This window comes from Melanotaenia boesemani, chromosome 19 (genome assembly GCF_017639745.1).
Source record: "Melanotaenia boesemani isolate fMelBoe1 chromosome 19, fMelBoe1.pri, whole genome shotgun sequence".
NCBI classification, from domain to species: domain Eukaryota; kingdom Metazoa; phylum Chordata; class Actinopteri; order Atheriniformes; family Melanotaeniidae; genus Melanotaenia; species Melanotaenia boesemani.
Genome location: NC_055700.1, coordinates 12052402 through 12062274, shown reverse-complemented (window position 1 = coordinate 12062274; position 9873 = coordinate 12052402). Strand labels below are relative to the sequence as shown.

General features: G+C 37.4%; 1 protein-coding gene across 2 annotated transcripts in view; it reads left to right on the top strand.

Annotated features, from left to right (window-relative positions):
- Positions 1 to 236: 236 nt before the first annotated feature.
- The window catches only part of ctif (CBP80/20-dependent translation initiation factor), a 50484-nt gene continuing 40847 nt past the window's right edge, over positions 237 to 9873 (top strand). For both annotated transcript variants that reach the window (XM_041969861.1, XM_041969860.1), the window contains exon 1: positions 237 to 398. The gene's annotated coding sequence lies outside the window, so the exon portion shown is untranslated. The remainder of the gene's footprint in view (positions 399 to 9873) is intronic.

Sequence of the window (9873 nt, the reverse complement as noted above, 5' to 3'; positions counted from 1 at the left end):
CTTACAATTTACTATAATTTATTAATACTAAAGGGTCATATGTCTCCTTATAAGTCTCATACAAATGACATTACAACTTGTAGTGAATCTTTAATAAAACGAGCAGGAATTAAATTTTTATTTATTTATTTATTTATTTACCTGATAGGAGTAGCATGTCAGAACTCAACTTCCCATAGTGCTTTACTCTTAGGTGCACGTGTCAACGCGGCTAGCAGACCGGACTGCACGTCACATTCCTGCATTCCCGTTTTCCTCAGAGTGGGACGTCGGAGTTACCACAGATAGCTAATCCTCTTTTCCTTTCTTTTTGTTTTTTTGACAAACACACACATGACGCGGCGGATTTGATCTCAGGGGGTGATCCCGGGTTCTCCATAGTCAGAATCTCACTTTGGGTAAGGATTTATCTTATTATAAGCCGGTCAAAGGCGTCTTTCTGTTGGAGTTCTCTAACCGTTTAAACCACTTAACAGTTTTATAAGATGTGTTGTATGTACCGCGAGCACTATCAGTATGAGAGCAGATTATGCTTTGACCGACACTGGCAGACCTGTTGACGTTTCACTGCTGACAGAATTGTTTTAATACGTTAATTGTGGCCTGTTGTTGACAGTTGTACTTAATCGCTAAATGTTAGCAGGCTGGTTAGCCGCAAGTATTGCGTCACCATTGTTACCGGTGATAGGCGGGCAGACACACCAGGGCGTGGAGGCGCCTCCAGATGTGGCTTTTGTTACCGTGACAGGGGACACACTGGTGCAAGAGGGTTCGACCATTAATTTCCTGCAAGGATGCACTGCTTAGCTAATGGGCATATACGGTGCTAGCTTCCCGTGCAACATGGGCGTGGTTATACTTGCAAAATAGAGAAACCTGTAGCTGATGTAAAGATGGATCATCAAAATAATTTCCTACTCTGCACTTGCATTACAGCAATGATTAGAATGGACTATTGAAATGTTAGATGTCAGATTGCCTTGCAAAGTAGCTGAGCTTTCTGCAGATGAGCAGACTGTCTCAGCTGCTGACCCTTACAACAAAGAGTGGATCACAGCTGCTGCTGCTGTAGCAAGACGCAGGGAGATCAGTGCCACTTCTTACAGATATGTGACATATCTTTAACAGTATTTGATATAACATTTTAAATCTGAAACAGCTGAAGAGGTTTATTAGATTTAGTAGCTTGTTTGCATAATAATACCAAAGCATGCCATGGGCTAAGTTATTGTGATGTGGTCTGTATTTTGTCATTAATCTTACCCATCTTCTTTAAGAATCAGTAAATCATCTGTCATTAGTCAGACATTATTTGGTAATAAACCTTTCCAGCTGTATAATATGTTCTTAGAAGACCTGGCTGTTAAGTTGTAGGCTACTCAAGTGTAGTTTGTCCATACCATTCCTAAGATTATTGCTGCTTGAGGACTGATATGATCAGAGTGACTTTAGTGAGATAAAAGGATTTGCATAAAAGAGTTTGCATGTGGCTAAAAGTCACAAGATAGTGTACCCCCTCTTCAGAATTTGTCACACATTTTATGTTTGACAACATTTTTATTGGAGAGCTGAAAAGTCTTAGCTAAAAGCATAATCTTTTGAGTAAAAGATGTCTTTTACTTGCTTACATTACCACATTACTCTGGTGCTTAGCTAGGTGCACACTTTTGCATCTGTTCGCTTCACCAAGTAGACTAACTTTAGCTAGATATAGAGTAAAACAGCTTGACAGTTTTGCCTCATATTGTTGAACTGTGGCACCTCAAATGCAGATGTGTGCTAATTTACTAGTCTTTAAAGCAGTAGGTCTGGTTCAGCCAGTGCAGTAAGTCAATGTGTTATTTCAAAACCAAGATTTCATAGGGATATTCACAACAACAAAGGTAAAACTCAAACAATTAATGCAGCATTTACAAGTTACAGACATGCAAAAAAGAATGTCAATTATGTATTATATTTTTTTCCAATTTTTTATTTATTTTTTTTGGAAATAGCTATTTAACTGATCCTGATCAAGTTTTGCTAACATGACAACTATGTGGCTTAAATGAACTTGCATCAGCTTATGGCCCTCTTCTATGAATCTGCAGACACTTGGCATTGGTAGTTTTGTTTTGTTTTTTTGTTTAGTTTTTTTTTTTTTTTGTTTTGTTTTTAATTCAGGGACTTCGTTGTTGCGTAAGCAGTAAATGTTAGGGTTGGTAAGTGAACCTTAATCATAACATTGCCAACATGTAAATAACTCAGGGTAAGGCACTTTTCTGATAGATCTGTAGATCTGTGTTGTTCCAAGTATTGTTGAAGTCTGGAAATGTTCAGCATATATGTCCATCCTTAGTTAAAATATCGCGTTTTTATCAGTCTTTGTAAGTACATGTCAGCTGCATAGATTGCTCTTAGGAACAGAAAAAAAAATAGTTTTGCTGATGTGTAAATTTGACCTGAACTGGAGCCTCATTCAGACCTTTTAGCTAGTGTCAGTGCATTGTCATCACCCCTGTGATCTGCAGTCCCAGCACACGAAATTGCTGCTGTCGCTGCAGGTACACAACTCCCCGTGTACCAGCAGCAACAACAGGTAGCTTTTAAGGTTTTGAATCACAGCTGGTTGTATGCATGTGGAATGCATTCTGAGGAATGTTCTGGGCAAGCGAGCTCATGATGAAGAGAGTGGGAGTAGTCTGCAGAAAACTGGAACACATTGAGTCACACTGTGTTGCAGAGATTTAGCCTCATCAGTGGGAACTGCTGCTCATTACGCTGCATGTGTTGCATGGATGAGTGAGTGGGAAAAGAGAAAGGAGGAGAGATTACATGGATGATGATACAGAAAAACATACAGCAGCTTCATAAGAGGAGAGAGATCAGGAGGTGGCTTACAGCTGAGACTGGAGGCTTTTACGTGACGCAGGAATGCAGAGTTATTTTGTGGTTAATGTTTTAGTTGTAGAGTTTACATCGCTAAGCTTTGGATGGCATGCTGCTGCTTGTTTTATCATAATGCCATGTGCTAAGGGGCTGAACAATAATCGTCAGAATTATATTGCAGGTTAACCTTTGTTATCCCTCTTTTCACTTTTTTTTTTTAGCTTTGAGGTCCTTCTGCTGCATCACCTCAGTGCATGGGAAGCCAGTGAGCAGCTTTACACACTCTAATTGTTTGCCATTACTCTGTGCATGGATCTGAACAAAGTATAGTTGTGGGGATAAAGTCTCAACTGCTCCACAGTTCTGCACATGCCCAATCCTCGCCTATTAGGTCATTACTGGGACAAAGGGAAACAATGGGGCTATTGTTATAAATGTACACACATATTCACACATCCCCTTTACCTCCCGTGTGGCATTTGCAGTCTATCTGTTACTGGTCTGTTCCCCTGGATCCAGGTCATTCAGCTAACTCTGTACACATTCATATGTTTTGTGATAACAGCTTGTTGGCATAAATGGAAAAACCACCTCTACAGCACACTCCTATGAAACTGGTTTGTATTGTTGGTTAAATAAATGCATATTTTCCAGTTTAGTTGTATCAATCATTAATTTTATCTGCAGTATTAGTGTTTCTGTAAATGCAGGTGTTTAGAATATTGTCACCTGTTGCTCCACCCTCAAGAAAGTTTCTTCTTCCTCTGTTTAAGTATTTTGCAGATATACTGCCCGAGAGACAATTGCAAACAGCATTAAATTTCCGCTGTAGTTGTCCTGAAACATGCACGAAAATTACAATAAAGAAATATTTGTAATTAATTTGTGTTGGCTGATCTGCAGCCTTGAAGTAAAGTAAGAAATTAAATTAAGCTTTTAGTTTATTTATAGGTTGAAAATGTATAATGGACTGTTGCTAAAAATAATTTTATTCATGAAGCAGAAGTGGAGAGGTTACCCTAATCTAAAAATCAGAATCAGTTGCTAAAAGTGGAGCTAAACTTTTCACCCATCGAGTTAAAAAAATAACAAAAACAAACAAACCAGATTCAGTGTTCACAGCTTAAGCTTGACTTGGCTCATGTAATATGGAATCTAGGGCAGCATATTTTTGTGAAAGAGCTAAAACATTTAACTTTATGATGGACCGTTTGCATCTGCAGTGAAACTAAAATCAAAATGGAAAGGTCTTTGATGTGTTCTGTCCTGGTTTAGCCAAATTTTATGATTTCAAAACACTTTATATTGAACAGATTTGTGGTTTCTCCATCCTATTTGTACACATGCAGTAGATCTACTATAATAAGTTTGCCAGTTGCATGATCGCACTTAGTAACTACTACTTCAAAATGTTGTGTTTGTTAAGCTGGGCAGTCAGGAGACGACCAGATTATGTGAATTATCAGCTCTCACTGCATGGGGTGAGAACATTAACTCAGACTCCCACTGTGATGACCAGGTCATATGTTCTTTTCTGTTTTTATTTAAGGATCATGGTTCTTACTGTTTGTTGTTTGGTGATATCAAATGAATTAAACCACAGATGGATTACACTGTGTTCAGAATTCTGTTTCTGTTCATTATTGGATAAACATCCATAAAAAAGTCTTTACAGATGAAAACAAGTTAATGACATGAAAATCTATAACTTAGTGTCATTTTTATGTTTTTATACATGTCATTCAGCAGGCCTGGGGATATATAAACTGTGTAGACTTTCTCAATTAACGGCCAAGCATAATTTCTCAACTTTTGAGAAGACTTTAAAATTCACTAATATATATTTTTTGTGTTAAAAGGAAACATCTCTTTGCTTTCTTTCTTTCTGAAATATTCTGAAGCTGCTCAACTATGAATATTTTAATTGTGACTAACTTGTGCCTTTGAGCAGCAACACATTTGAATGAACCGTTTCCACATGTGTCATGTTTTGTGAGAGAGAAGCACACTCGGGCTTCTAACTTTCCCTTTGATCATTTTACATGTAAGCTGTTGTGTTAAACTGACTTGCATGTTAGTTCTCTTAGACGATGCCACAGTTATACACATATAAAGATTGTTTTGGATTTGATTTTTGAGTGTGTTTTACTGCTTTGTCATTTTTTCCCCATTATGCAGTTTGAGATAGTTGTCAAGGAAATGATATGTTGGTAAATATCTGATTGTACCAATGAATTAATTTTACAGGGAAGATGCAAAATGATGGGTTTCTATGTCTCTGCCCCTCAGACAAAGAAACAGTGTGTTGTCTGGTGCCATGCTGTGGATGTCTGGCTAGTTTAGCATCTGTCTGAATGGAGCTGAGCCCGAGGCGGTCTTCAGCTTGATCGACTGCAGCACAGGCTACGTTGCATTTCAGTGCTGGCCTTGTGCTGGCCTGCACTGTAGCATCAGAGAGATATCTCAGGACCTCAGTGCACACAGTTAGTGCCGCATCCAGAAAGATTTTGGCAATGATGTGTTCAGGGTTGGTAACTGGTTATAAAACTGGTCTCACAAAGCTGTGTGGGACTTGTAGATGTCTGAATCTCATCTTTCATTTACTCAGTGGCTCAAAGTAAACCTAATCCTGTCTAATGTGACTTCCTGTATTAAAAGTCCCTTTTTTTTTTTGCATTTCCACAGTCAAAAACTGGGAAGGGTGCCGAAATGTCTGGCCTGAGCCATCCTATATCAAGCAGACTCTAAAGGGTGGGGCTTGATTTTTATTTTTTTAAATTTTTTTTATGGTTTAAAGCCACATGCCAAGAAGAAAGAACACAAACTGTGGGATGTCCACCATTCTTGTTGTTTGTTTCTGCGTCACACTTCTCTTCATTATAATTTGAGGTAGCCATGGGGCTGCTATGACATCATGCTTTCACATAACTGACGCAACTAGTACTATCTAACTTTTACCCTGCCTACCAGGTAAAGCCTGTTACATACTCCGTGAGAAGCAATAACTTTTGTCTCATTCTCGAGGTTGAAGCTACGTGTGGAGTATATAATAACCGGACCAAAACAAACTTTTTTCTTGGTCTAAAGTGTATAATTATTAAGTTTAGAAATGATCTACTGTATCGTTATGTGAAAATAGATAAAATACATATTTGGAAAAACCAGTAAATAAAAAATATGTTTTAAAGAAAGTAAAGTGTATTATCTGTTCACACCTCTAAAGCATAACAAACTTATTAAAACATGTATTTAGTTGAGAAGATGTATTAGTAAATTAGATGAACTGTACAGTAGGATAAGTCAGTTAACTCACTCTGTTTTATCTGACAAACAGCAAGTTATTAGAACATTCATAATTACAGTTTAGATTAAATTATGTTTCTTGAACAGCATGTTCTTGTAAAGGATCAAAAACATTTGATGTCTGCTTATGTTGCATCCTGTAAGTTCTTATGCAACACAGCAGCAGTGAGGCTGTAAGTGTGGCTGGAGGATGGCAGGCAGCTCTTTGTTGGAACAGCTGGCAGAGATGAAGGAGGGAGAGTTAAAGGGTGGAGACAGGAAAGAGGAGGGGAGGAGTTAGAGCATTGTGGCAGAGGAGACTGAAATATTTGTAGTTTTAAGAGAAAGAAGGGCATGTGTCACGAATCAATGGCACAAACTCATCAAACCATAGACAGCACACATGGTAATTCATTCGCCACAGCAACAGACTGCATCATCACACATGAACTCTGTCTTTCTGACTGATTTCTTAGTTTTTTTTTAAGTGCACTTTTTTTTATTAACCTTCTAGGGAAGCAACAATCAGTTCACAAAAAAGAAAACTAGTTTGATAATGAATATTTTCAGCTAAAATTTTAGCTTTTATATTTTAAATGTTCAACTTCTGGTTGTTTTTCTTAACTTTTGCATAAAATAAAGAGTCCTCCACTTTCAGAATTGCACTTTATTTGGACTTGCAGCACTTTTCTTTTTCTAAACATACTTAGAATTGCTTTTGGATTCAAATTTGGGTTTTAGTTTTGTTTGACTAAGAGATTATTACTGAATTATGTTGATAATTTGTTATTCAAGAGCCAATAGTATTATCTTAAAATGTGCACATTAGGAAGATGAGGTGAGTGTTTGGTAAATCTGAGATCCCTCGTGGTGTTCTTTGTGTTCATGACCTTGCAGAGTCATTTTTTCTCTTTAGATGACTGCATATGCCTCTAGCCTGCAGTCCTTCTATCTACTTATTTTCCCATGTTGTGTACACAAAACTTATTTATGTTTGGGTTAAACCATATTCTTGTTTTAATCTCCTCTCTCCTGCACACTACATAAATGATGATACTTTGATACTATGACTTGTTGACAAAGGTCAAACTGGTTTTAGACTGGAAACTTGTTCCTTCTACGTTGGAAGAACATTGATTTCATGGTTGTTTATTTACTTAGACTCTGAAAGCAAAGTGAATGTAGTCACCAGACAACTTAAAACCATTAAAAAGAACCTAGGGGGATTTAGTAAGAACTTAACAGAAGCTGCAGATTTAAAGTGATTTGTTGTGAAGCACTGCAGGATAGACTGGACTTTGAATCCTGTTTCACAGACGAGAGGCCAGTTCTATGATCATTGCTGATCTATTGTTTACTTTAAGTTGTTTGAACAGATGCAGTGATTTGTTGGGACTTTACAGTTGGCACATAAAGGCACAGTTAATAAAATGTAGAGATACCCAGACAAAAGATAGAAAGCTGGAGGCCTGTTGTACTAATGGAACTTACATAAGGATCAATAACTATTGACAGCTGTTTCCCTCCCGGCTGCAACTCTATACCGTGTGTCAAGGAGAACACTAGGACAACTAACTGGGATGCATCCACTACCAACATCCATCCATCACCCTAACGTTTAATTTAGGACAACTATTATCTAAGCAACCCCATTCATTCAAGCTGTGCTGGAATTACTATAACACAAATGCCATAACTTCACAGTTATGGCATTTCTTCAGCATTAATTGATCTAATTGTAAAATAGACTTTATGGTTAATTATGTAAGATTCTGCACAACATAACAGATTACATCAGATTAAAAACTGGAGATCTGGAAAGTGAGTTGGATTACATGACTGGGTAAGGTCTGTTTTTGTAAGCTGAGCTGCCAGTGTCCATCCTACCTCAGCTTAAATAAGACAGGCAGGTGTTCACCCATAAGTGAATCATTAAAAGTTTAAAATGGAGGACAAGCTACTTGGCCTGCATTTCCATATTAATATTGTATTCAAGTAGGGCTGGTCGATATGGCCTAAAAATAAAATCTCTGATTTTTTTGTAACCAAATCCAATTTTAATCGATTTTTTTTCTTTTCTTTTACAAAACATAAATAAACTTATTAAAAACATTTATTTGTTTATATAAACAAAAATAGCAAAAGTAAAGCATATAATGTCATAGCTTTTCCACCATATAAACGACATCATCTTACATAGAAATATGCATCCGTGATCTCTTTCTATCTGGATCCACTGCAGAAATAATTCCCCTGATGAAGGTTGTCTCTTAACTAGAGTTTGTGGGCTAAAGTTGACTTCTGCATCTCGTAGAGTGCAGCATTTCTCACTGCAGTTATACGCACACCTAAATCCCAGGCATGAGTGAAGGGTCACTTCACTGAAAATCTGTCAGACAAACACCGTTCTGGTGTGTAGGGAGGGCTAAGTTTGCTGCTAGCTAACTATGGAAAAAAATCCAGATTTTCATAAAAATAAATCTCCAGAAATGGAAAATTCGATTTATCGATTTTATCGATTAATCGCCCAGCCCAATTTTCAACCCATTCATATAATCAGGATCATCACAACAGGATTAAGTAAAAACTTCAACTTGCAAACAAAGATGAGATAGGTTCAGAGTAGTCTGAACACACACTAAAATGAGCTGGTTAAAAGTCATGTGACTCAGGACAGCAGTCCATCAAAATACTTATAGTGTCTAGACAGGATGCAAATATTGCTAAATCCTTTTGGCCATCATTTTCCTTCACTGTACAGCAAGGGTAAAATGGTTTTGTTGGCTAAGAGTTGATCAGCAAGTCGAGCTGGCTGGCATGATGCTCCTCCTTTTGTCTTGTAGGATAAAAACCCATCATGATTAACTTCGCTGCTGGCTTTGGAAGCAAACTGATTAGTCGAGCATCAAATGCATGACATTACTTAAAGTTAAGATCATGTTGTGTTGATAGATATTTTGTTGGTGTTCTCATTCTCACATAAAATAAGTATTTTCCAGATATTACAGCTGGCACTGTGGTCATCTGTCATAATGAAATGGGTATTTTCTTCCTCTTTGTAATGACTTTCCAGAAGTATACAAATATTAGTTGGCTGTGTTATTGAGGAGTGCTTAGCTGTGTAAAACACGATTGCATCAGAGAGAGAAATGCTTGCTTCTGCTTCAAAACACCTTCAGGACTAAAAAATAAATAAATCCTAAAGGCATTTTATGTGAGACCTCTGTAACCTTCTATAGTACCTGCAAATCACCAGGCTAATTATAGCCCCTGTGTTAATATTTGGATGGATTACACTGTACTACTGACACAAATGGATTATTTTATGGATTATATTCCCAGTGACACCAGGTCAGACTACTGTAGGACGTGTTAACCTGCTATACAATGTGAAAAGATTAATGCGTTACTTAATCTATACAAGACAAAGCAGCAACAAAATGATGAGTAGAAAGAATCTGAGGTGCTGAAATGACCTTGAGGAGAAGACAGGTTCAGGTTACAGACTCGTCTTGCTAACCTGCTTCTGTGCTGTGGCTCAACCTCAGGTCTGATCCACTGATGGAGTGTTTTCCTCTTGGTCTTGCTAACTAATTTAAAAAAATTTTACACAAATTTATCAGTGTTTCTGTTCTTGAAATGTAGTGTAAAACAGTTCATTTTGTTCCCTCAGTTGGAAAAACAATGTGTTTTTACTTTTTACAGGGTACTGTTTGATAAGAC